The 27,046-nt window shown below is 42.0% G+C and overlaps 1 protein-coding gene across 2 annotated transcripts in view; it reads right to left on the bottom strand.

The window, feature by feature from the left end:
- ARHGAP26 (Rho GTPase activating protein 26) overlaps positions 1-27,046 on the bottom strand; it is a 258,395-nt gene that overhangs the window by 116,023 nt on the left and 115,326 nt on the right. The gene's annotated exons all lie outside the window — the stretch shown is intronic.

The following is a 27,046-nucleotide window of genomic DNA, read 5'->3' as shown; positions in this document are numbered from 1 at the left end:
CTGAGTTGCAAGCTCCCAGAAACTGCATTTCTGGGTGAAGATTAGTTTTGACTGGAAGAAGGAAGAGGAAAAATAGTGCCCTCTCCCTTGAGTTCCTTTGCCAACTCCTGTTTCCTCTCTCTGTTCACTAATTCTATGGAACATTTAGCAATATTTTTACTGATGAATTACAAATAAATTCATGACTTAACTTTTACTTTCTCTGTTCTAATACCTTACTACATACCTATCTTTTCTGAATTTCTCAGGCACAATATAAAATATTTATGAATGTCAACAGTTGTAATGTATTCAAACCCACATTTGAGAAGTTTACTGCCCTTACCTAAACTACTTGCAGTTTATCATGAGCACGATCGTAATAATTATACTTACTATTCAAGCCATGCTTTGAAAAGCTCAGAGTAATATATACAAGGTCCCCAGTGATCTGACATACAGGCGCCAACTTAGATAATCTTTTTACTAGGGTTTCCATTCCAAACAATAGACTGTCCTCACCTCCGTTCATTCTTCACATAAAATGTGACAGAGAATTTCATTTCCTGTAAAGTAAGCTGAGTTAGAATGAGGGAAGCCCAGGCTGAAGTCCCCCTCAGCCGCAGAAGCTTACTGGGACAGTTGGGACAGTTGTAGTCTCTCAGTTTAACCTACCTCAAAAGGTTGTTTGTGTAGATAAAATTGGGGGTGAGTGAGCAGTGGAAATGCTATGTGGGTAGATTTGAGTTCCTAGAAGAAAAGCAGGATATACATCTAACAAACAAACAAACAAACAAGTCACAAACATTTCTGAGATCTTTCAGAGTGACACTTGTATAACTAAACCAAATTAAAAGCTCTGAGAAAGTTGGCTGATTAGAAGTTGGTTGATGAAGCCAGCATGGCATATGTCCAACCAAAACTGAAAAGGAAACTGAATGAAAAACAAGAGAGAATGTTAAAGCCTGAAAACATTTCTTGTTTAAAGAATTCATTCTCTATCTCAAATGATCACAGCTTAATATCAATTACCTTTTATTCTACAATACCACCAGACATTCCAATTTCCTACACAACAGTCAAGTCTACCCACTTACTGAGACTCTAAGCTAGTGAAGCAGAAAACAAGACAATATTTCAGTTTCCGTTCGTATGCTAGAAATGCTTTGTAAATGTGTAACCTGGCCCATTTGGATTTTGTCACACATAAATCAATCTGAAACATAAGATGGCTGCCTATACATATATTCTTTCCAATCTTTAAACTACAGGCAGTTTTATGAACAGTGTAGCTCTTTATCATTGTATTTTCATGCAGCTTTATTCTTTAGACTGATGCATCCTTATTTTTCATAGAGACCTGAGGGCAGAATGTTGCAGTGGCATTACATAAGCAAAATTCTAGCAACCTCCTCAGGATGCTCTTTTATCAAGTTGGACCAAAGGTATGAGTCCAGGGTTACAAATTTGGGGATAGCTGGACTAGCTTCAGTGCTCTGCTATCAACATATACTGTATAATGCTGCTCAGAGCCATTTTGGAATAGAACAGCATAGAAATATCAGTAAAAATTAAAATAGCTATACCTGCCATGTACTCCTCAATCAGCCCTACAGTCAGCAAGCATGTAAGTGGCCACTATAAATTTGTGATTAATCAAGATTCTCACTTGTGTGTTTGTGCGAGGACCTGCTCCATGCATTCTTTTTCATGGTCAGTAAACACACACTTTCATGGTGTTTTGGTACAGAATTTGATACAGAATTTGATACATACAGAGTATGATTAGTCTACAACACCTCTTCCATGTACAAACAAACAAAGCAATCATCGATGTTGAACTTTCATTAATTTACCAAGTTTCATGAAATTTTGGCAAAACCCCTGCTAGATTTTATGCAATAACAGGGAAATTTTTAAAAAAGCTAAAATATCATAGTTGGGGATATCTAAGATTTCAGCTATTAAAATATATTTTAATTGTAATCAACAAAAATCAATTTGGAAGACTGTGAGCATAAGTTAGAGGGCTGAGTGGCATCCTGGCATCATGTTGTCAATCCTTGATCCAAATAAATAAGCAGATCTTAATTGCCACAAAAATGCTAATCATCAGCCACTTTAAATGAAGAGGTTCTTTCAAGACGTACTTCAAGAAAAGGGTCCTATTAATATAAAAAGACACTGTGCAGCTTTTCCATAAATTCCTCATTAGCAGGATTGTTATAGATAGATAAACAGCAAAAGAAACTGTGGGAAGATAGAGGATTATAAATTAAAGACATGCTTGCTGCCATAACCCCATCCATGACATTTATTGAATAATTCAATTTTTAAAAGTTTTGCCTGGAAGCGCCAGGGTTTTTCCTAAAAAACTTGATCCTGTTCCTGATTTAGTTTGGCCACTGGATGAACAGGATGGGATGGGGAAATGGTTGATAACTAGACTTCTGCAAAGTTTTCTTTCTCCCATATCCAAAGGGCAATGCTAATCTTTCAGGAGATAAACTGTTAATAATCTCTCCAATATCTTTTATTGTTCCAAACAAATGCTAAAGCAGGTCAGATATAAGAAAGGCATTCTGATGTCAACCTTTCCAACCCATTTCTGCATCAACGTGTGATTTCTTCTAAAGAGAAGCCTCCAACTCATTTTCCAGCATACTTTTTAATATACACATTGTCGTGCATTTTTTCTTAAATATGAATTTTTGCAAGCAATTGCCCCAGTATAATGAGTTTTTCTAGGTGATTTTAACAAATACAGTGAAACCTTGATTTAATGGACTATTAGTTGAGGATCCATTAAATCTGAATTTGCGTCATTTTGTTAATTATATAATAGACATAGATGGCATCATTTGCAATAAAGCCTTGATTTGATGGACAAATCCTCAAGTCCCAGTTTCAAATTTGTCCATTGCATCCAAAGTCTGTTAAACTGAAGTTTTACTATAAGTAACCATTTTTTGTTTATTTATTATCCAGTACACCACTGAAATCAGCTGACTCCAAGAGGTCTACAGTCATAAAAAGGCAATGTTACAATAAAACTACAAACACTGTATAACTTAATTTAGTAGCAAAATCATAGCACTGCACAACCAAAGCACCACAGGCTCCAAATGCCCCATGGAAGAGCTCTCTTTTCCAAGGCCTTTCTAAAAGATGCCAGTGCTGTTCTTTTACTGGCAAGCAGCATCACATCATTCAGAAAAAATACAGACACTGTATAGCAACTTTTTGGTTTCTACAGTGGCCTGGGAAGTACAAACTGGGTAAGCTCCACATTAAAATGCACACCACACAAAACTGTTAGTCTAGCACAATCTGTAGTATGAGCAGCCCATATTTAACACCAGGTCTGATTTGGCGCTCTAGCATAGACCAAGCAGCCAGCCTTGGATAACAGCCCAGGAGGAAGATACCAGCCTAACCCTGAGCAAAGAAGGTGCCAGCCGAAAGTGGCAAGCCTCCTCCTAGTCAGAATCTAGCCCCCCAGGCAACTTTGCTGCAATGCTCCCTAAGCAGCTGACTCCATCTTATCAGCTCTTTTCTCATTTTTTTCTGAGGGCCAGACAGGTTTTTTCTGACTTTCAGGGCCAGAGTTTCTTCTCAGTTGTGGCTACCAAAAGGAGCCAGAAGCTTATTTACAGGAACACATTTTAATATTTCTTTCCAGAAAGCATCAGTCCCAGCATCCATCTTAACAAAAGCAAAAACAAAAACTAGGGCAGTGATTCGGCCTAGGGAGTTTGGCAGCAAAAATTGGTTTTACTCTGAAGTTTGCCTTTAGCTCTTACTTTCAAATTTCTTCTGACTAAATAATTCAAGGCTGAAAATAGTGTAGGTTGGATCTAGCTATCCAAGAGAGGAAAGGTAAACTCTAAGTAAAAGTAAGCCTTTGAAAAAAAATACTAATTCTGATATTCTGAATTCTGAAATGTATGTCTAATACTATAAGCTGGTAATCCTTTATTCTGCTAGCTCAATGCAGAATCATGTGGAAGTTCATCAGAGGGAGATCCAACCTGGAAATAAGGAGGAATTTCCTGACAGTGAGAACTGTTAAGCAGTGGAACAGCTTGCCTCCTAGAGTTGTGGGTGCTCCATTGCTGGAGGTTTTCAAGAAAAGCTTAGGCAACCATTTGACCCAGATAGCATGCCATGGACTTGGGCAAGGGGTTCTCTTCCAACCCTATGATTCTATGATTCATGTACCTTTGTAATATTTTCTGTCTTTGTCATCAATGCAAAGGTGGAATTTCCTCAAGTCATTGTCAGCTGCTTGCTAAGGTCTGATTCTTTTACTTACCTTTTTTTGAAGCAGTCACAGCAATCTGATTTGCATGTAACACTAAGTCATAATGGTGGATTTGCACATCCTGCATAATGGTGTAAGATTATGTCTGAATCTAGCTATTCCACTGATGCTTGAAGGCCAAATCCATGCTAATCAGAGGTGACTATATACAAAATGAAATCTTCAATTTGTTCATAGAAATAAGTCTTGGACTTATTAATATAAGTTAATAATATAGTTCCATGTTCATAAAGTTTTAAAATGTCAAGAGACTGTTGCCTGAAAATTCAGTACCCAACTAAAAGAGATACAGTATGGGAAAGGAATATCCCTGTCCTAACAGTCAGGAAACCACGCTGAGACGAGGAATAGGTCTCTAGTGTTTATTACTGCTACATTAGACAGAAAATCCTAACAAACTGAAGAAGTGTGGGAAAAACCCAGACAGACAAACCCCAAAGTCAAGGCGGGTCTGTTCTGTGTCTCTTTGAATGGCTGCTCAACTCCTCAGTACTACGCATGCGTTTTCCCCCCTGGATAGGGGCCCCCTCCTGCTCACCATCAGTACTCATGACAATCCCGCCAGGTAACAGCTTTAGTGTTAACATTCATATTAGTGATTCTAGTTACTCTTGTCCATACTAAATAACTTGGGTATTCTTTATCCACATTCCAACATCACATTAGATACGGCATTAAACGTGTCTTTACATTTAACATGCAATTTTCAACAACCAAATATCAACTGTTGGAGTGGAGGTGCTAAAGTCAAGATTCAAGAAAGAAGGGTAGAAGAAGTTTAACCATTTCTCTCTTGATGTAGAGAGAGACAAAAACTGATCCTCAGTCTGAAGCAACAGGTGGTAATGGGAGGCTTCTAGCCTGGATAACATCAATGTTTCATCTAGCTCAGTTAGCTAAAAAAGCATACCAAAACATTGGTACACCTGATTTTGAATTTATGGTCCCTTCTAAATGTTAAATGCTTTCTGCCCCATACAGCTAACTATCAGCATCCTACCAATATAATAATTTTCTTGTTACTATTAATAATGGGAGAATGGTGATTGCAGCTTAATGGGAATTAGGAGAGGTCCTGCTGAACCAACCCAAAGAATATTAAAATGACTCCCCAGCCTCTCACAGACTGACAGATAGTTGCACCTGAATTATGGACTTAGTTGGCCATCTGTGCTTTATGACTCAGTATCTTAAATTTTCCACATCACAGAGCTTAAAGCTACATACATAGAATTAGATCTGTCAGATCTATCTTGTTCTGCATGCACTATTATATCTTTTTTTTTCCAAACAGATCTGGAGATAATAATAGTGAAAAATGATGAATGAAAGATGATACTATCATCTTTAGTTTTCCTAAAGTGTTCAGAAGTATTTAAGGTCTATGGCAAACACTGGTAAAAACTGTTAAAAAGCAGGACTATGCAAACTTTGTAAGTTCTTACACTGAAAGCCTATGAAGCAAACAAGCTACATTCCCTCCCTAATGTACCCTGGCCATGGTTTGTGAAAGAACAGAAACCTTTATCAACTGCTCTAGAAAGCACTTCTGATCATGTAAGCAAGGCCTTATATGCATAGATATGTATAAAAGCAAGCTGCAGGAATGCACACTGGATGACAGGATTCATCACTTCCTATTCACATGTTTACTATACATATGTATTACCCTGTAGATGTCTAAACTTTTAGCATAAATCTTCAGTTATTTGGGGGCTGCTAAAGAAAAGGCAATATTTTTAGGGCAGCATACCGTTAATATCAGATGGTAAAATTTATTCCCAGTTCAAATGTATGTAAGGAAAGAAAAACCCAAAGGAAAATAATTCTCTTTAATCCTATTCACTCATCTCCTTAGTATCTGAATACAGTACAGGCCAGAAATAAGACACGCAGTGCACTGTTAACTTCTTAGGTAATGTAGACAGTTTTCTTTTTGCCTATTCATCATTTCTGAAAAACTTAAGAGCTGCTCTACCTTGTGCATCCAAGACAGACTCCACCCTTCCCTTTAGGAATATGAGACAATCGCTTTGGACCAAAATTGATGACCTGAAAGCCTTTCACTGCAAAGAAACCAACACCAGAATTTCAAGAAAGCATCCGAAGACACGCACACACTAATCTTTGCTGCAAGTAGAGTAAGGAGTGGTGCTGCAAAGGACGGGACAAGACAGAAATGGATAGAAATTATGGTGATTTCTCCTTGTTATCAGCTCACAAATTCCTAATCTTAAGAATTGTTTACTTACAGAACATACTAATTTTGCAACCTATTCCAAGGCAGATCTGTCTTTACAGACTTTCTCCCACAAGCAACCTAGAATTATTTTAACTTTTATAAAGTTTACAATTGCCTGGAGGAAAATGCATTATTTTTATCTAAAGATTTAGAACTCTGTTCATTCTGATAATACATTTTATTGTACAGCTGATATTATGTTGTAAACTATACTTACGGATGGAGTATCAAGATAGCCTAGATATCTCAAAAGCTGCAACTAAAAAAAGAGCCCAGTTTGCCCTAATGTATTGTAGATTTCTCCCCAGCTGTCACCTGAAATTTTATCAGACTACAGTGCATCAGGAGAGGAAATATGTGACGTATCTGACTCCATTACTGCACAGCTAGATTGCATGTCTCTCACGTAGCCTCAGGGCATGACTTGTATTTCCCTATTCTCTTTGTACTCACTCCCCCGCCCTGATAGAACTGCTGAATAAAAGGAGGTGGGGGCGTGGCACCAGGAGGCAGTACCAGCAACCTCCTGAGATGTAGCGTCGCTCGCCACAAAAGAATCCTGTGCCTACCGTTGTTTTTTCGACCTCACCCTTGCGAGGGAATCGTTGGCTCATTCCCCCCCAGGGAATCCCATAGACCGAAGGGCGAAGGACTGGTCGCGTGACGCGACAACTGGGGGCTCGTCCGGGATCCCTTCGGTCTCACGGTGTGATCTCTGTCTAGAGGTGCACTGCCTTCACTCTCGTTACTACGCACCTGGAAAAGGCTCTGCAATCGTAAGTAATGGGCTCCCCACTCTCCAAAGTTTCGTCAGTTCATAGGGACGAACTTTATGATTTAGTGAAGAAGGCTAACTCTTGTCAAAAGGCTAACGGTACGACCATCTTTCCCATTTCAAAAAAATCGGTGACTCAACTCCTACTGTACATGGACAGACACTGCCCTGTCTATCCTTCAGAGGGGTCGCTCAAAGCATCCACTTGGGAAAGGATAGGAAAATATTTTCATGATACCCCACGAGCACCCGTGCCTATTCTGACTGCCTGGAAGGCTGTTATGGCGGCCATCAACACTCTTTACCCTCCCCCGTCTTCCCCGGAAACTTGCCCTTCTCCTCCCGGCCCAAAAACCCCACCCCCTCTTGCCGCCCATCTCGATGCTGCCTCACCACCACCCCCTCCATACCCAGCCGTTCCTCCTCCCCCTTCAGCTCCAACCCCCGACTCCCCTCAACACCACCCCCTAGGAGGCGCCATCACTGAACTCCTCTCCTCCCCCCTCTCATTGGAAATGGAGAGTCCCTCTGCCTTTCCCATGACCATCGGCCTAGGGGCGGCGGGAGGAAATTTGTATAACAATATTGAACTTAAGGTTTTGAAACAAATCAAAGATGCTGTAACCACCTACGGCTTGCACTCTCCTTTTACTAGGGGAGTTTTAGACTCTTTAGTTACTGCTAACACTGTTATGTTATTGTATGATTGGAAAATGCTTTTTTCTATGCTTATGACCCCGGCGCAATACGTTGTGTGGCAATCTGAATACGACAAAGGGGTGGAAGTAGAAATTAGAAGAGGTCTTCCCGCAGGGGTGACCGCAAATCAATTATTAGGAAAGGGACAATTCGCAACCTTAGTCCAGCAACAGAACTCCCCCCGTCGTTGTTTTGCTATTATTCACATGTGCGCCATGAATGCTCTCAAAAGAGTGGATGATTCCGACTCTCAATCCACCCAAACGTTTTTGAAAATAATGCAAGAACCAAATGAACCATATGCTTCTTTCATAAGTCGCCTTCAGATTGCTTTAGACCGACAAATTGATAATGCCACGGCTAAACATGAGCTGCTAATGAAACTTGCTTTCTCTAACGCTAATCATGACTGCCAGACCATTCTGCAACCCGCAGTCAATCAACCGGGTGTAAAGCTTGCAGACTTCCTGCAACTCTGCAGAATCGTTGGTACCACCTCTCACAAAGTGAGCGCTCTCGCTGCCGCCATTACCACCTCGCTGCCTTCTACTAACCCCTCCCCTCAGCTCCATTCCCCGGAAGCCCTCGCAATCACTCGTCATGGAAATTGCTTCAATTGTGGGAAGCCGGGCCACTTTAAGAATCAATGCCGTGCACCCGGGGGAGGTGGGGCGCCCCCTTCCACTCAAAGGGGGCCGCCCCCCCCCTCCAAACCTAAAACTCCTTGTCCCAGGTGCCGCAAAGGGTATCATTGGGCCTCGCAATGTCGCAATAACTCCTCCCCTCACCAGCCTTCGGAAAACTAGATCGGGGGTTGTCAGCTAACCCCGCCCCAAAGGCTGAATTACCCATCACCAGCTTCCCTGTGGAGTTGGCAGAGGATCTTTTGTATGACGATCCGGGGGCTGTCCTTTCCCTTCCTCTTGTTGTCACGCTGCATAAACCCCTCCCTCCTCTTACCCCTGCTTTGCTTATTCCCAACTCCTCGCTTACGCTTGAGGGAATGGTTGCTGCTCCCTATTTGTATGATTCATCAGATTTGACACAAATTGCTCTGGCAGGAGTGGGAGATAGGTGCTTTTCCTTAAATAAAGGAACAATTGTCGCCACGCTCATACTTCTCCCTTCTCCTGATATGCCATCATTGTTTGCCTTGCAGCAACCAGTCCAAACCTCTAAACCCACCCTCCTTGTCACACTAAATGGTCGCTCTTTCGAAGGCTTGATTGACACCGGCGCCGACGTCTCTGTCATTCGTTCCGCTGAATGGCCCTCCTCCTGGCCTATCGCTGAAGCCTCCTCGGTGCAAGGAGTAGGCGGAGCACAGGCCGCTAAGGTCAGCTCTCATTGGCTTTCTGCTGTGACTGCTCATTCTCATATTACAGCGTATCTAAAGCCTTATATCTTGCCTTTGCACTGTAACCTATGGGGCCGTGACTTGCTTTCACAGTTCCACGCTTTTATTCAACTTCCCTAATGGCTTTACAGGACCCTTCAGGGTCTCTCTCTCTCTCTCTCAAAACCTCTGTGCCGGTATGGGTTGATCAATGGCCACTCACCAAAGAGAAACTGGACGCCTTACATATCTTGGTCCAACAGCAGTTAATTGAAGGCCATATCGAAACCTCCACCAGCCCATACAATACTCCGGTATTTGTCATCAAAAAGAAGTCTGGCAAATGGCGCCTCCTACAGGATCTTAGGGCTATCAACACCATCCTTCAGCCCATGGGACCTTTGCAGTGTGGACTTCCCAACCCCAACTTGATTCCGGAAGGACACGACCTTATTGTAATAGACCTCAAGGATTGTTTTTTTTCCATACCTTTGGCACAAAAGGACAGAATTATTTTCGCATTTACGGTACCGGAACTTAACAATTCAAAGCCTACTGCTCGGTACCAGTGGAAGGTCCTCCCACAAGGCATGTTGAACTCACCCACAATGTGCCAATTTTTTGTCGATAAAGCATTGCAACCCTATAGATCCCAATTTCCGCATTTTCTTGTGTATCATTATATGGATGACATTTTAGTCGCTGCTGAGGGCCCGAAAGGGACAGTTCAAAAAACTTTTCCTATTCTTTTAGCCACCCTAGCAACGGCAGGGTTGCACGTTGCACCAGAAAAGGTCCAGTCTCGTTATCCAATGCAATATCTAGGCCACAAAGTTTTAGCCTCCACAGCTGCCCCACTTCTACCTATGCTCACGCTTCCCCAGCCGACCACCTTGGTCCAATTACAACAATGTCTGGGGGTCATTAATTGGGCCCGCGCATACCTTGCTTTAACTACACCCATGTTATCACCTTTATTCCAAGCGCTAGTGGGTTTGACAAACCCAGCTGACAAGGTATACCTTACAGAACAACAATTGCACGCCCTACAACAGGTCAATGCCGTCCTTACGACCCAATGGGTGGACCGTGCGCTCACTGACAAACCACCCTCTCTTGCCATTCTTTCAACACATCAATTATTAACTGCCATCATTGTCCAAACGTCTGATAACAAACATCTACATATTTTAGAATGGCTACACTTGCCACACACACCTAAGACATCCATCATCACCAGAGCAGCACAAATGGCCTCTCTTGTTGAGAAAGGCCGGAAGAGGATTAGAGCCCTAATGGGACTGGATGTTTCCACCCTGTACATTCCCCTTAAGGTTACTCAATGGGAACCCCTCCTACAAAACTCCACTGCACTGCAGGATGCCTTGGAGGACTGGTGTGGCCAGGTGTCATGCCATCTTCCCCCTGATCCTCGATTGCAACTGCTGCGAACAGTACCCTTTACACTAACCTCGCCGTTCGTTCAGCAGCCACTCAAGGAAGCCCTCACTGTTTTTACAGACGGCTCCAAAACCATAGGGGCTTGTACATGGCAAAATAATTGCAAATGGCATAAACGCCTAACAGGCCCACAAGCATCTGCCCAACAGGCTGAGTTAGCCGCCTTTTTGCTAGCCTTGTCTCTTTTCCCAGAACAGCCTTTGAATGTTATATTAGATAGTATGTATGTCACTCAAATGGCTGTGGCCATGTTTGATGCATATATTTCCCCTGTTACCCCCCCCTCTCTCATGACGCTTTTTTTGCAGCTTCAAACTCTCCTGAAGGACAGAACATCCCCTTTGTTTGTAGCGCATATTAGAAGCCACCAACAGCTACCCGGTTTCCTGTCCGAAGGCAACCACATGGCAGATGAGGCTTGCAAAATTATGGCCTCTTCCCCTCTTCCTCCGCCGCTTTCAGCAGGGGACAGCCATGCTTATTTCCATCAAAATAAAAAAGCCTTGGTGCGCCAATTTGGCATTACATATCAAGAAGCTACCGCCATTCTTCAACAATGTCCAACCTGCAGTTTGCAGGCAAAGTGCATCCCTGAGGGAGTTAATCCCAGGGGTGTCCATGCTTGTGACACATGGCAGATGGATGTCACTCATTATCCCTCTTTTGCACCTTGGAAGTATATCCATGTATCTGTGGATACTTATTCGGGATTCATCCTGGCAACTTTGCAAAGAGGAGAAGCCACGAAAAACGTAATCAATCATTGTATTCGCACTTTCGTCACATCGGGATGTCCCAAAACTTTGAAAACTGACAATGGCCCCGCTTACGTCAGCACTCCCTTTGCTGAGTTTTGCCGTAAGTGGTCCATTACTCACAGATTCGGTATACCATTCAACAGCCAAGGTCAGGCTATTGTGGAAAGGGCTAACCAGACCCTAAAGAATGCCCTTGATCGGCAAACGGGGAAAAAGGCCTTAGGCCCCCCAAGCCTCCCGATGTTACAAAATATCCTTAATCTCACCTTGTTTACCTTGAATTTCCTTAATCTTACCGGTACCCCCCCTGCTACGGCTGCATCTCGACACTTTTCTAAGCCAGTAGTTCCCTCTTCCCGTCCCCTTGTTTATTTTAGGCAACTGCCCAGCCCTGAGTGGAAAGGCCCTGCGCAACTCGTCACCTGGGGAAAAGGCTACGCTGCTGTGCAACTTCCTGATCGAGTGCTCTGGGTTCCTGCTCGCTGCATCCGGCCATATCATGGGCAGCCTCCTGACAAGCACCTTCTTGACCCTCCTTCTCTGTCATCTCTCTTCCATCTCTGCTCCCCTCACAACGAACCCTAAAACAACCTCTCTCATTCGAACCCATCGTTTACGCTACCCTGCCACCATTGGCCGCAGCTCAGCATCCAACGCCATGGAATGTCTTCAACGCTCTCCCATCAAAAGAAAAGGCACCTTCTGGCGCTGGTTTCGCAACAACACTCTTCTCCAAGATGGCGATTCCTACTCCATCACTTATCACTTTCGCCAAACTACCCTTGCTATCACCAACGTACAGTTGACCGATCTAGGACAATATCACTGTGAAATAACAAAATTAATTAAGGGGTTCGCCACCTCATCTCGCCTTACGCTCACCTTATTTTTACTCTCCCTTCCTGAGCCCGCCCGTTGGCAGGGACGACGCCTACTGGCATTTGACGCCCAGGGATCGCATCGCCCTTACAATATCACCTGGACAATCCGCGATGCCTTGGGACAGATCCTGAATACCTCCTTTTGTTATAGCCCAATTATATCTTGTTTCCCTAACCTGTATTTTGACTTTTCAGAAATGCTTTTAGGAGTGACAGCCTACAGGAGGCTGGCCGGCTTCCCAGAGCCCAGCCACTCCACCGTTAAAAGGTATCCCCTGTATGTGTGCCCAGGACATGACACCAGCCCTGATCACGTGCACGACTGCGGAGGCATAGCAGATTACTTTTGCAAATCTTGGTCCTGCGTTTCCACTGGCTACATCTACTGGACCCCTCCATATAAGACTGATTACATCACCCTCACTCGGTTGAGAAAGGACATTAGATGCACCGCAACCAAAAAGAATGCGGCAGGACAGGGGGGTTGGAATAGATGTAATCCGGTTATTGTACAATTCACTGCTGCAGGAAAAGCTCAGGGGAATGCCTGGGACTCAGGTGTAAAATGGGGAGGTCGTATATATGCCGGATGGCCCGGGTATCATTACGGCAACATATTCTACATTCAACGACAGGTCACTCTCCCTCAGTCCCCACCTGTTGGGCCCAATGCCGACGACATTCACTCCACCTTTCTTAAACCCCTCACCAAACAAAAAAACCCCCTTGTCTCTCTTCTTAACTCCTCCTTTTCCCTTGTTCACACCGCTTCTAACACATCTCGATGTTGGCTTTGCTTGTCTTCCTCCCCACCATTCTATGAAGCAGTCGGTTCTCCTGACCCTATCCGAAACTCTACCTCAGCCGCCTCCTGCCGCTGGCAAAACACCACGTTGACTATCACCTCTATAATAGGGCAGGGCTGCTGCCTTGGCCGTGTTCCTGCTAACTATATTCAATATTGCCTTAATTCTTCTCATGATCACTGTGCCCTCTATCTTCCAAAAAATCGCTTGAACATCAACGGTCACACCGGCCATGGTGGCTACGGTGTACTCTACACTACCTCTGGTAATATCTCTGCCCGATTGACAGGGCAATACTTTATCCCTGGGAACAACTCTGTTTGGGCATGTTCTTCTGGCCTCACCGCATGTGTATATGGTGATACCTTGTTACAAACTAACGCCTTTTGTATTCAGGTGCTCCTACTCCCCAAGATTTCTATCTATTCCCCTGACGAACTTCTCTCCATTTTAGAGCCCCCTCATTATCCCCTCAAGGCTAAGCGCGAAGTAGTGACTGCTGTAACTTTATCAGTCCTACTGGGCTTAGGTGCGGCCGGAGCCGCCACTGGTGTGTCAGCCCTTGTTGTCAATGATCAGAACCTGCGTCACCTTAGCGTTATCATTGACACTGACCTTCGCGCCATCGAACAATCTATTGTGGCGCTACAAGATTCCCTCACCTCTCTATCCGAAGTGGTTTTGCAAAATCGTAGGGGTCTCGACCTTCTGTTCCTCAAACAAGGGGGTCTGTGTGTTGCTCTAAAGGAAGACTGCTGTTTTTATGCCGACAACTCAGGAGTAGTATTGGACTCTATGAAAGAGCTCAATTCCCGTTTAAAAACAAGGGAATTGGAGCGCCAACAATCCATGTCATGGTATCAAAATATGTTTAGCATTTCTCCATGGCTAACCACACTGTTGTCCGCTCTGTTGGGGCCCCTCCTGTTATTGATTCTCGTATGCACCATAGGCCCCTGTGTGCTGGGTCGCGTTCTCCGCTTCTTAAAGCAGAGACTTCATACATTGGACTCAGAGGTATCCGAGACAAAGCTTGCTGTTCAACACCTGGTCACTGCTGTAGGTATGGAGAAAACACCACTCTTGGAATGGTCCTCCGATAGTGAATCGGAAGTGGAAAAGGACCCCCGGTCACACTACCCCCCGAGAGAGGACGCTGGGATGGGTCTCCTTGGACTGAAGAGTCCCTGGCTCCCCGACTCAGACCCTCTGGGGGAGGAACAAAATTAAATAAAAAAGGTGGAATTGTGACGTATCTGACTCCATTACTGCACAGCTAGATTGCATGTCTCTCACGTAGCCTCAGGGCATGACTTGTATTTCCCTATTCTCTTTGTACTCACTCCCCCGCCCTGATAGAACTGCTGAATAAAAGGAGGTGGGGGCGTGGCACCAGGAGGCAGTACCAGCAACCTCCTGAGATGTAGCGTCGCTCGCCACAAAAGAATCCTGTGCCTACCGTTGTTTTTTCGACCTCACCCTTGCGAGGGAATCGTTGGCTCATTCCCCCCCAGGGAATCCCATAGACCGAAGGGCGAAGGACTGGTCGCGTGACGCGACAGAAATACACTGTTGAGTTTCAATAAACAAATACATTAAGTAGAAGCTTGTCTTCCTAACTTCACTATAACAGGTTCACATGTCAAACATTAAACTGTACAAAGTTTAAAATTCAGTGGAAAAAGCTAATCTCTGTATTTTCCTACTGTAAGACTTCAGTTCGGCCCAAATTATGAAAGGCAATGAAAATAATCAAAGATTCAGACAACAGAGGCAGATGTTGTTTACTAATTTACCAGGCACAGATTGAAGTACCAACCATTTTGACTTCCTTTTAAAGCAGAACTGTCAAAATGTAAACTCCACACACAATGCTGTTACATTTGCACTGTCAGCAATAGGCGTTACAGACCTAATCAGCCTGTAAGCAAGCTGAATCCGAGGCTCAAACAAGGTTCAATGGGTTGCCTTCACCAGACAAGCTAAATTAAGCAAACACAAAGAAAAGAAAAACCACAACAACCAGCATAAGCTAAACAGCAATTTGGGGCACCAAATGCATTTATAGGAGGGGAGGAGTGAAAACCCTGGCGAATAAGAATGTACATTCCACGTGGGAGAAAAGGAATAGTAATAAATTTAAAACCAGGCAGCTTAGTTCCAAAAAGGAAAAAGCTCTACACATACACACTCAAATATAATTGTAATACTTGCTCCTTTTCACAAGTCACCCAAAGCCAAAGTATTTGGAAGATTGGAAAATCAAACTATTGTTGATGAATCACAGGAAAACAGAGTCAATGAAGGCCATGGACACAGTCATACTTGCAGACAAGAAAGAGGTCACTAAACTCTTCCCCAAACCTTCCTTGACCAAGTTCCAAACAAGGACATCAGTAAATAAGATTAAACTTAAAAACTAGGTGCACATTTAAGCTTAGAGATTGAGGCCCCATCAGGACTACCCTGTTCTTTTGAAATAAAAAACAAGAGAGCAGCTGCATGTTACATAATTAATAGAACACAGTGTGTGACCTTCAGTTCTTTACTAGAAATTACATTTTCATACATATAAGCACAAGCTTATTCACAAATTATTTTTAGCACACCCTTGGGGGGGCGGATGTACATTAAAGAGAACAAATTCAAATTTATACCTGTGGTATTTGCCACCCTCTTGGTTTCTCCTGATCTATTAAAGCCTGCATTACGATCATGGATTCAGTGGTACAGGAGCTGGTCCAACCACATTTGAAGAAGTCCAGCAATAAAAAGCAATTTTATAGTGATGGAAGGTTGTAGAAACACATTTTTCAAGCAGCCATAGAAATTAGTAACAACCTCCATATTTTCTTCGAAAAGTCTGAAGAGAATCTGTTGAAGCAGAACTAGAAATGTCCAATGCAAAAGGATTTAAAAGCAGAGTTTTGCTGTGTAGCAGCCTAGGATGATGTTCCTCCCCATTCCCTCCACAAGTGTAGTAAGCCACTTATATAGGAGGAGCATTGGGGAAATGCCTGAAGCAATATATGCATATAAAACAGATACAACAGTATTCATCCATGACGTTCTCAACTACTTTAGTTCCATCTGGCAGTGAGCCACAATGGATCCCATGAACTTGCATTCTCCTTATGGAGTGCTGGATCCCATGAACTTGCATTCTCCTTATGGAGTGCTTGCTGTTGATTAAGAATAAGAGAAATCACCAGGATTAGTTGAGAACATGTGCTGCATGAACCAACTGATTACAGATAGATGGTAGGCAAGGCCACCAGGACCAATTCTTTGCTTATGCATTTGTATCTCTCTCTGGCTATCAGAGAGAGGCTCATCTGGATATTGAGTCTCTGCTATAGTGTTGAGGTGATTATTATTCATGAGCAGCACCTACTTGTCAGTTGGCTGATTCTACACAAGAAGGATAAACAATTAAAAGCTCCATGCACTAGCTATGCATGACAAGGACATATTTTATTTTGAAGAAAAACTGGGGATGGAAAGAGAAACTATTTGTCTTAGGTTTAGTAATGCTTCTAATTATTGTTAAAATATACAAACACATCGCATACAATTTTCTGCTTTTTTTTTAAAGCTGTAGCTAAATTTAACCTTGAACATGTTCAGGTCTTTGAAATTTGCTGTACTTTATATGAGAGAGAGAGAGAGAGAGAGAGATCAACTGAATGCATTATGTTTTCATTCATAAATGCACTCTGCCCAATTAATCTGTGAATTCTGTAATTGCATATAAAGAGGAATTTTATACGAGAACATTATATTTTAAAAATTGGCAGTCAATTTTTTTTTACTCAATAAATGCATTTTATGTTTAGAGATGCATCAGACAAATAAGGAGATAAGCTTTTGGGATAAATAATTTATGATTTGCACAACTGTCTAGCAAATCAAACAATTCATTTTATAGTGGGATTCATAACTTTTGAATTCTTCAAGCATATCTTTTTTTATATAAGCCACCATGACCTCATCCAAAATCTGGGGTAGATTATACTAGATCCATAGTAGAAACTTCAGTTTCTTATTTATCAATGAGATCAGTCTTCCTATTCTTTCAAAGCATATTGCCTCTGGACCTGGAGTTTCCATATTTAGTAGCCATTTATTTACTTGTAAGATTTGTATACCATTTCAACCAAAGGACTCTAAGCAATAAGCAATTAAAATTCCATAATAAATGTATTAAATTAGAAAATACAATGAATTGCAAAGCAAGTACGACATCTTCAAACAACAACAGAATTCTGGCACCATGTCTCACTCAGATCAGAATCAAACTTCAAAGTCCTTCTGGAATAGCCATCTCTTAACAAGTCTATTGAAGACTATGAGGGAAAGGGCCACTCTTATCTCAGAGGGCAACCTGTTCTATAGGAAGGGAGCCCCCACAGAGAATACCCACCTCCATGCCCCTCCCACCACTTCTCACAATAAGGGGGAATTTTCAGCAGGCATGCTCTGGTTGCCTATACCAGACAGGCAGAATCTACCTGGAATAGGTGGACTTGAAGATACCAATGGCCCAAGCCATATATACCTTTAAGGCAAATAACTGGCAACTTAATTGCACTTGAAAACAAACCAATAGCTGATGCAGCTCCTACAACAAGGGCAATAAAGAATCTGACATATGCAGCCACATTTTGCACCAGCTGATGTTCCCAGGTTCAGGAGCAACTTCAGATAGACAGAAGTACAGTGAACGTTTACAAGGGCATGAGTGACTTCTTAGTGGGCTTCATTCTGTGAATGGCCAAAACTGATGCACCAGCTGAAGCTGGGCAAAGGCCCTCCTGGCCATGGCTTCTACTGGTTCTTCTAGCAGAAGCTGTGAGTCCAGAAGGACCTCCAGATTGCACACCTGTTTTTTCAAGGGAAAAACCACCCCATCAAGAGGTGGTATCTTCCCAGAATTAGTAGATCTTTGAATTAACAGCCACTCCATTTTATTTGTTTTGTGTCTGAGCCTGTTTCTTCCTATCTGGGTTCTCTCAGCCTCCATGCACAGAACTTCTACCACATGACCCATATGGGCTGGGTTGGAGATATCTAATTGGATGTCAACAGAACTCACCCTGAACCAGTGGGTGGCTTTCTCTAGTGGCCTCATATAAATATTAAACAAAATAGGTGGGAGGACCAAGCCCAGGGGGACTTTAAAAAGTGGCCAAGGACCCAATCTCTCCTCTCCCATAACCACAACTGAACTCTGTTAAATTCCCTTTAATAATAATCTAAAAATAAAAGTGGTATCTCCACCAATTAAAGCTTGACTCCTGATGTCTACATTCTCATCACAGAGATTTCAGATGTCATACCTTCCTCAAAATAAATTTCTGAAGAGCTCCATTAAAAATCATCATCATCATCATTGAGGTCTATCAATCTGAAAAAGGTTAAAAAAGCCACTGTGACTCTTTTCTGGGATTCCACTGATCCACAGTCAGAGAAGGGAAAAGAAGAAAGGAATCTTAATTACTGCCATTCAGAAGCCCATTTCTGAACCTCTCAACATACTGTAACTTGCTCCCAAAGCTGATGTGTTATTTACTGTTCTACATCTACTTTCAGCCGCTAAACTTCTAATCCACTTTGTGGGCTAAATTCCATATGACCCACTGTGCTGATGCCACAGGGGGCTGAGAATTATGAATTACTATTCTGAACAAGTCAACCAAATGTCAGCTCAGATTTCTTGAATGAGACTTGAAGCATGAGCCCATATGCACACACACAAGTGTGGCAAGCTGGGGTCATACTAAAAGATTCATACTTGCTAGGTCCACGTAAGCCAAGTGAAAGAAAGATAATTTGGCAATGGGAAAAGCCACAAAAACATTGGAGAGGAGTTGAGAGTCATTAATATAGTGACAACAGATCACCATGGTAACATGCAAGTCCAGCAGCAAGTGCTTCCAGAGAGCCCAATTCACACTGCTCCTCTTTATAACAGATGAGGGATGGTTCCATGGAAAAAGAAATCTGCGTCTGTTTCTTCATCTAAGCAAACTTTTGTGCTGCCAGCATTTTAACAAAAACGGAGTGGGCAAAGAAATAGTTGGCAGAAGTAAATAGGAGAATAGAAAGGATGGGGGGGGGAATGGAAAGCTTGCAGGGGAGAGAGAAGGAAAAAATGTTTGTAAGTATACATGCATGCAAAGGCAAACATTCAGAAAACATTCCCTATTTAGTCAGTGTTGACAATTCTGAGCAAGTGGAATATTTTGGACACTTTAAGTGATGTGAAGAGAGTGGTGAAAGGTTTCACCTTGATCTGTTGGAGTTCTATGCTCCTGTAATGTATTTTGCATTTGGTTGGTAGGACAGGTAATAGAGAATTAATGCTGTGCTGTCAGGGAGGGTAAAGAGCAGAAGATTCCAATTCAAATGGCAGTGGAAAGGCTCTAAAAGCTACAGAAATTCAGTTAGAGGAAATGTGCCATGAGGGACAGGCTGGCAGCTGTGCACACAGATCGTCTGTTCTCATCAGCCACTGGGCATTACTCAGAAGGGAACCGGGAGCTGAGGACTGCAAGCAGTGCATTGCAACAGAAGTCTTGTGAAAAATTCCCGGATCTGGGAAAGGCAGATGATTTCCATGTGTCCCAGATGCATTAGTGGGATCTATTTAATGCAGAAAGGACTTTTTCCATGAATGAGACTGGAGAAAACGGTGTTGTTGTTTTTTAAGAAAGTCAGTGTAATCTGCAATGTCAAAAGTTCAAATATAAAGCAGGTGAGCTTTGATCCCTATGTCTGATGTCCTCCTGTTTCTTTCAGAATACATTACTTAAATTAGGAAACAGGCTTTTAAAAAATAATATATGAAGTTCTGCCCTGACACCAAAATTCTGAAGAGATTCAGGACAAAATCAGCAGGCAGACCCAGCAAGTAGCATCTAGTGGACAAAATGTTCTATAGCACTCCTTGGGAGCAATTTTGACTCTGCAGTCTCTATTTTGTACAAGTCTTGTTTCATCAGTCTACAGCTGTTTGAATCAAGATTTTTCCTTGGCTCTCAAAAAGGCAACAGTTTAGGGCATTTGCAGCTGTGCTAGACTTTCAAGAGAAACAGAAAGATTTCTTTTCCTGGGTCTGTCAATACAGAGTACTTCACCTGCAGCCAATACAAAGACTAAATGTGATAATAAGATTATTTTATCTTTCAAAAGATCAAAAAAGGTAAAGGGTTTCAGAGGTAATAGCTTTTGTCTTTAGCATCATATGTGAAATGACTTGTGTGTCAGTATACTGCATATACATCCCAGCTGCTGGGATGCAGGCAAACAGTATGTTAGTTTGCAATTTAGTCTCCAGGTTAGCTTGCATACAATAATGTGAACACGCCTGGGTGAAAACAGACTTGGGTTGCGCTTGTGGCATGCTGCCCAAGCTGATTAGCACTATTCTTGCTGGCAGGGAATGCCTGTAAGGACAGAGGTCTGACTAAACTGATAATCTGCCTTACACCTTTGGGGAGCTTCCCAAAAAGCATGGTATGAAAGCATTATTGCAAAGTATTTTGTGACATAAGACCCACAGCTTTTAATTCACTATTGGAAGACCTACTTGGAAGTCCTACTTAAAATAGGAGAGAGAAATAATTTCACAGCTCTCCTCTCCCCCATGCAATATATATATATAAAATTATATATATATATAAAAATTCCCTTCTCACCCCTGAGGGTGGTATGCCAACCTCGGGTCCTCTACCAGAGGCCTGGGCGTTTGAGGGTTCTGCACAGTGAAGTTTTATCCTGCCTTTATTATTTTTATAAATAACTCAAGGTGGTGAACATACCTAATACTCCTTCCTCCTCCTCTTTTCCCCACAACAACAACCCTGTAAGGTGAGTTGGGCTGAGAGAGAGTGACTGGCCCAAGGTCAACCAGCCAGCTTTCATGTCTAAGGTGGGACTAGAACTCACAGACTCCTGGTTTCTAGCCCAGCACTAGACCAAACTGGCTCTCATATCGTAGCTGTTCCTAGCACTGCACTCTTCAGCACAGAGAGCTCTGATGTTGTTCCTGGGATCTGTTGGAGCCACTCTCCCAGCTTAGGAGTCATAGCCCTGAGTGCCCCTACCACCACTAGGACCACTTTGGACTTCACTTTCCACATCCTCTCTAGTTCCTCCTTCAGGCCCTGGTACTTCTACAGCTTCTCATACTCCTTCTTCCTGATGTTGCGATCACTTGGCACTGCTACATCTATCACCACTGCTGTTTTCTGGTCCTTGTCTATTACCACGATGTCCAGTTGATTGGCCAGTCTGTCTGGATCTGGAAGTCCCTCAGGATCTTAGCCCTGTCATTCTTCACAACCCTCTCTGGAATCTCCCATCTGGACTTGGGAGGGTCTAGCCCATACACTGTGCAGATGTTCCTGTACACAATGCCAGCTACTTGGTTGTGCCATTCAGTGTATGCTGTTACTGCCTGCATCTTTCACCCTGCCACTATGTGTTGGACTGTCTCTGAGGCCTCTCTGCACAGTCTGCACCTTGGGTCCTATCTAGTGTGGTAGACCACTGCTTCTATGGATCGGGTGCTTTGTGCCTGTTCTTGTGCTGCTAAGATCAGTGCCTCAGTGCTGTCTTTCAGTTCAGCCCTTTCCAGCCACTGGTAGGATTTCCCAATGTCAGCCACCTCAGCTATCTGTCGAGGGTACATCCCATGCAGTGTCTTGTCTTGCCATGGCACTTCCTCTGCTTGATCTTCCTTCCACGTCTGCAGCTGCCTCAGGTATTCTCTCAACAGCTCATCTTTAGGTGCCATCTTACTGATGTACTCCTGAATGCTCTGGGTCTCATCCAGGACAGTGGCCTTGACACTCACCACACCCGCCCACCTTCTTTCCATCTGGTGTACAGTCTTTGGGTGTTGGACTTGGGGAGAAAGCCTCTGTAGATTGTGAGGAGCTTCCAGGTCTTCACATCCGCAGCCTCCATGTCCTCCTTTGGTCAGCTCACTGTACCAGCAGGGTATCTGATGACTGGCAAGACATACATGTTGATGGCGTGCATCTTGTTCTTCCCATTAGCTGGCTCTTCAGGACCTGTCTTATCCTTTGGTGGTACTTGGATGTTTCTGTCTTCCTTACCTCCTCATCGCGGTTCCCATGTCACTGTGGGATACCATGGTACTTGTAGCTGGTCTGTATGTCTGCTATGTGGCCTGCTGGTAGTTCTACCCCATCAGTCTTAACTACCTTCCCGCTCTTTACTACCATCTGGCCACACTTCTCTAGTCCAAGTGTTTGTGTGTTTGTGTGTGTGTGTGTTATATGACATTATATAATCCTCCCCCTAGTATATAACCCTATAACTATATCTATAATCCTCAGAAGCTGTTCCAGAGGAGAAATGTGCTATTTCAGACAGAAGACTGCTCTTGATTGCTGAATGGGGCTAACTGGGGAACTTTCTCCTCAATCCTACATCTAATTTAAAATAATTGTAGTTAAGAGCAAGTTTAAATCATTAAATGCAGTTAATATGGCTGCTCCTTACACGTTTAATAATCTTATTTTGCATCCTGATATTGTTTTACATGGTTCTGCATTATGTATTTAGGTCTGCTTTGAGTTTCTTTCATTGAAGAGGCAGGGTAGAAACAAATAACCACATTTTTCATATTACTAAAGCTTCACCATTTCTCAACAACTCTGGGTGAATTTTCTTCCATCACCAACCCCCCCCCCAAAAAAACCCTTGTTTTAAATTCCTGTAAACCTTCTTAAGTGTCTAGGCAAACAGAAAGGTGGGACATAATGCAGTGACAAATAAAATAATTATTTTTATACTTATAATGCGAAAAGGAAAAAGGCAACATACATGACTCTGTTAAGTGAACTTAATAAGAATAAAATAAGCCATAGTTGTTTAATTTTTTTCAGTCCTATCCAGATGCTTGGGACAGATTTAAAAAGTCACATGAGCAAGAAAGTAAAAAAAAAATTACTTAAGTATAAAACACATTGCAGATTAATTTTCTCTGACTGGATTTAATATGAACTGTAAAAACCAGCCTGAAAAAAGGTGGCCTTTACTGTATAATTTAGAAAATGCTCATACACTGAGATTATCAATGGAAGCAAATCTCTTCCATAATTTTGATGAAACAAAGAATACTTTCCTAGGGCTTAACACATTGGCAGTATTGAAACTACAAGGTTTTTGTTTTTGTTTTTTTAACTTAACAAGACTGCAGTAAAACAAAAGAGCATGATTCAGAGGTGACTATGGTCACTGCTACAATTGCAAATGGATTTGGGTCTCTCTTTCTTCAGTTCCTCTGCATGCCAGGGAAAATAAGCAGCTTTCCATCAACAGTGGTTGCATCCTGGTATTGTTTAACATGGTTCTGCATTAGGTTTTTAGGTCTGCTTTGAGTTTCTTTCATTGGAGAGGTAAGGTAGAAACAAATGATCAGCTTCTCTCCTGATTTCTTGTACCTTAAAGATTTTCAGCATTTTCCACGGAAAGTCAAACTGCCACAGAAAGTTCTGAAATTATTTTCCAATTCTTTTATTTCATAGACTTATAAAAGTCATATAAAAGTAACTGCAGCTTGTTGTGCCCTGATTGCCAATTTGGAATCTTTCTTTTTTTTTCATTGAGAGTACAATTTAAATAAGCAACACATTATTTTCAACCAATGTATCACTGACTGCCTCATTCTGTATATGCAAAACTTGAGAATCCAAGGTAAAATACAACCCCCCTCCCCCAAATCTTGGATATGACTTCCAGAACTGCTCCAAAAGGTTGCCACTAAACTATATTTTTTAATTAGAGAGAAGAGACAAACACTAAATAATTGGGGTATTTAATTAATTTTAATTTTATTTTAAATTAAAAATAAATTTAGTTCTTCTCTTGGCTTCACTGACTTCCTTGCCTAGTTCCAAGTACAGCCCTCTCGAGAGCCTGAAAGAGATTGTGCATGCTGATATAGAGCAAATATATCTATATCTATCTATCTAAGTAAAGACCTCAGCATTCAGGAACCTTAAAGAAACATAATGCCTCTGCAAATTTTCAATGTTTCTATCCTTTTGAGATCTTTAAATCTGATACATACATCTCAGATAACTGAAACAATTTCCTAAATGTTCAAAGAAAATGAAAAGCAGCCATTTATTTATTTATTTGATTTCTATAGCCGCCCATCTCAGCGAGTGACTCTGGGCAGCTTACAACAATAAAACTATAAAACAATTAAAACAATTACAATTAAAACAGTTAAAATATAAAATATAGAATAAATACAAAATAAATATACATGGCTGCCAAGTGAGCAATGTATGGATGTTAATACAGCCAAGAGATGGGACCATCCACACGCTCGAGGCCCCAGGCCCAGGCACAAAGCCAGGTCTTCACGGCCTTACGAAAGGCCAACAGGGTCAGGGACATCCTAATTTCTGGAGGGAGGATGTTCCAGAAGGCAGGCGCACAGAATATTTATTTATTTGATATGAATGTTTAGTTAATAGAGAACTAACTACATACAAAACGATAAACAGTCAATCCATCCAAAGTTAACACTCTATACAAGAATATAGTGGCTACATCCTGTTAAGAAGTAAACATTCAAGCCAAACCAGAATCAGGATTCCAAGGTGCAATTGGTGCCAGATGTTTAAGAAAAGTCAGCCACTGGATGACTAGGGAGATAGCTTATTCTCTTCTTCATTATTTTCTTTTTTAGTAGAACTTAACGTTTTTGATGGCCCTATTCCCCATCAACCTCTTTAGTTTTCAGGAGGATTTGTAATTTGCAGAGTGCTGACCTACCACAAGGCAGAGATGACAATGATGTCTTTGGCAGTTAAAGTCATTTGTTGTACCCAGTATTAATTTTCTACTTTTACTGAAAGGAGGGAAAACAGTTATAAGGTATGTATGTATGTATGTATTTATCAAATTTGTCACCGCCCATCTCTTCCCACTGGAGGGACTCTGGGCTGTTTACAACAGAATACTCACTAAAACAATAAATAGATGAGATGCCTTATAAAAATTACATATCATTAATAATATGAATAAAAGTAAAGTCCAGATGGCTGTGATCTCATTCAGTCTTTGCGTGGAAGGGGTACTTCAAGGCACTATTTATAAGGTATACCTCAATTTGGGAAAGTACCATTTGTTGGTCTACCTTAGATAGCAATATATTTACCCAGACCTGATTATACATTATTTTACATTACAAGAATAAACTTTTATATTCTCAATTATTATCAAAATCATTTGGCATAGATTAACTTGATTGGAGAAGCACAGCATTCTTTGACTTGTTTCAAAGCAATCAGTTGATTTAAATGCATTTTCTGTTCCTAGTTAATTTACTGTGCACAAAAGGCAGGAGAGAGAACTTTTTTCCTTTTCCCCCTTTGTATATAAATTAATAAATATGGACTACATTTAAATGATTACACTTTTTTGCACAGTTAGCATATAGGCTAGCATCATGCCGAGAAAGGTTTGATTCTCCTTAGTAAATCACTCTGGAGTTTTAAACATTAAGAGCGTGAATTCCTTTCCACCCCACTGCTGGTTTTTCATCTGCAGGGCTGCTGAACATTTTTTCAGCAGATTGCCAGCTGCTCAGATTGGGAGTTCTCGCTAAGAAGTACATATGCTGCATCTCCAACAGGCATTCGTATGTTTGTGGGTTCTTCCACTATACTATGCATCTTGCAGTAGATGTATTAGAGCTGTATGAAAGTCCAATATGACAACAACACAGCAGCCAGTCTGAAACTTACTATGTTATAGTATCAGTGGTGAAAGGGCTCCTTTTCCTCCTTCCCCCTGCCCTCTCTTCTACCAATCACATCCATATCTCATTCCCACCCCAGTGCAAAGTATCAAGGCTGGGAGTTCTGTATAAGCTCCCTTTGCCTATCTGGTGGTTTTCTGGTTCTGGAGAAGCCTTCTCACAGAGTTAACATCTGATGACATTCCTTCAGGTTTCACAAATGCCTCCCAGCATTGAACAGGCAATTAACAATGATTTGTGGCTGCTTAGTTGCTTTTCAGCAGAGTCAACCACGGAAAAATGGGAGTAAGGGCAGAGGGAGGGTCCATTCCCAAATACTTGGCACAAACCACATACATTTATGCATATGCGTATGCATATTGTTGTGGTCGATGCCAAGGGCTTGGAATCTTCTCTGCCCGTGCTTTCACCTTCCTTCGTGGCTCAATGCTACTAGCTGCTGTTCTTTGTCGAGTGACAGATTCCATCTTCAGAACCTCTGTTCAAACATTTTGTGACTATTTTTCTTGACTGAGTTTTGTATTTGGCTTTATTGTTGTTGTTATTCTGGAGAGAAGCCCCAAAAGTAACAGGTCAAAGCATATCAGAGCCTTCTCATCACATCCCCAAATGTATCCCAACACATCATAGAAACTGGCAATTATCAAAAGAAATTATGTGCAAGTACCCAAAGTCAATTTCTAGAAATAGACCCTAAGAGTTCCACACAAATAAGCAGCATAAGAGATATTTCTGGGAAAAAAAATAACCAACCACAGAAATAGACTTCAGAAACTTGAATAAGTGGGTGGCCTATGGCCCTAAAGATATTAGGGAGTTTCAAGGACATTAATTCCTACTGTGACCGTTTAGAGTCTTCAAGAACAAATATATTTTGTTTATTTGTCTAATAATTATGTCAGGTTTTCTCTCCTATATTTTTCAGCAAATTTATGGCAAATATCTGAACTACTCTGAGCTATGTTCTGAATTTT

The sequence above is a fragment of the Candoia aspera genome, chromosome 2 (assembly GCF_035149785.1).
Source record: "Candoia aspera isolate rCanAsp1 chromosome 2, rCanAsp1.hap2, whole genome shotgun sequence".
Taxonomy (NCBI): domain Eukaryota; kingdom Metazoa; phylum Chordata; class Lepidosauria; order Squamata; family Boidae; genus Candoia; species Candoia aspera.
Note: the sequence above shows the minus strand (reverse complement) of the source record. Positions and strands in the feature narration are given on the sequence as shown.